Consider the following 1607-nt stretch of genomic DNA (forward strand, 5'->3'; position numbering starts at 1 on the left):
GAGGTAGAGACAGAATGACCCAGAAGGTTAGTTTGCATAGCTTCTTGTCATCCAGGTATGCTCCGTATCTTCAGGAGGAGCTGGAGGAAGCCCGGGATGTGGATGAATTGTGAGTCACGCTGCAGCTGCAGCGCCCTCCCCAACCGCTCAACTCTTCCAAGATGGCTCAATTCCCCAGGTCCTTGAAGTTCCAGGTACTGCTTGAGACTGTCTGCCTTCACCAGGAGATGGCGCCCATACCTCCCGTTCTTACCAGGGCCTTCCCTATTTTATTAAAAGTTGTAAAGCTTAAACATTATCTAAATGTTTGCATTTGAAACGCCATTGTTGCTGTTGCCCTCAACAGCTGGCCTCAGCCCTTCTTCAGCTTGTGTTTCTTCTGTTCCTGCGATGTTTGTAGCTGTGTCTGTGCTGCTCTGGGGGCTCCTGACAGATTGAAATGTGACACTCCAGAGATGGTGCAGCTCAGGTACAGAAGCGTTTTTGCCTGTGGTAGCAATGCCTGGGAAACAGGCTTTCAGAATTCACCTGTAAATAAGTGGTCTATCTCTGGTTCAGTTTTATTTGTGTAGTCAATATATAAAGAGCACCTATTATGTGCCAGTGGTAGCTTACCTAACAAGAGACAAAAATCCCTCTTTGCAGAGCTTACATTCCATTGGGGAAAGAATAAAAACACAGAATATTGCTCAAAGTAGTGACTGCTGAGGAAAATATAGACCAGGATAGGGTTGCTGGGCAGTGATTTTGAAGTAGGTCATTGAGGCAGTTGACTTTAGGACAGAAACACGGAGAGAGCAACATTGTGTTTTTCTGGACAAAGGATGTTCCAGGTTGAGAGAAAAGTACCGCAAAGGGCTTAGAGCACACAGACACCCGGGTGCTGGAAGAACAGCAAGGTGACCAGAGTGGCAAGTGTGGGAGCTGCTCAGAGAGGCCGGTCCTTAGAGCCTTAGAGACCATTAGAGAGCAGGGTGTTGGTGACTTGTACTCTGAACAGTTAAGGACCTGTTCGAAAGCCCACCTAACATGTAGATTACAACTGCAGACAAGTCACATAAACCATACCGATGATGGGGATTGTTTTGTGATCTAGAAGGTAGGAATTCTTTTTTAAAATTTTTTTTGGTTAATTCCTCAAGAATTTCATACATGCATACAGTGTGTTTTGATTATGTTTGTCCTCCCATGTCTCCCCCCAGAAGTTAAGATTTTGAGTGAGGAAAGCTGGCTATGTGTTTTGAAACCAGGGGGATATAATTTTTTAAAATTATTTATTTAATGACCACATAATTAGAAGAAACATTTCATTACAACAACATTGACATATTCAATAACAATTTCTAGAGCTAAGATGCATCCTTTTCAAAATTGGCTGTAAATTTTTAGGTTTGCAGTTGAATTAATACAGTCATACAATATTGTACTCAGTATAAACCCTATAAGACATAAAATTGGATGAGGTTTTAACCTTTAAAAAAGATTTCCATTTCACTATTAAAATACACAGTTTCATACAGAAAAATTCATTTTTAGTGCAATTGACATTAAGATGTTTGCACATGCATTTCTAATCTCTATATATCTGATTATTACTAGTCACAGTC

This window comes from Nannospalax galili, unplaced genomic scaffold, assembly GCF_000622305.1.
Source record: "Nannospalax galili isolate Female #2095 unplaced genomic scaffold, S.galili_v1.0 scaffold196, whole genome shotgun sequence".
NCBI lineage: Eukaryota > Metazoa > Chordata > Mammalia > Rodentia > Spalacidae > Nannospalax > Nannospalax galili.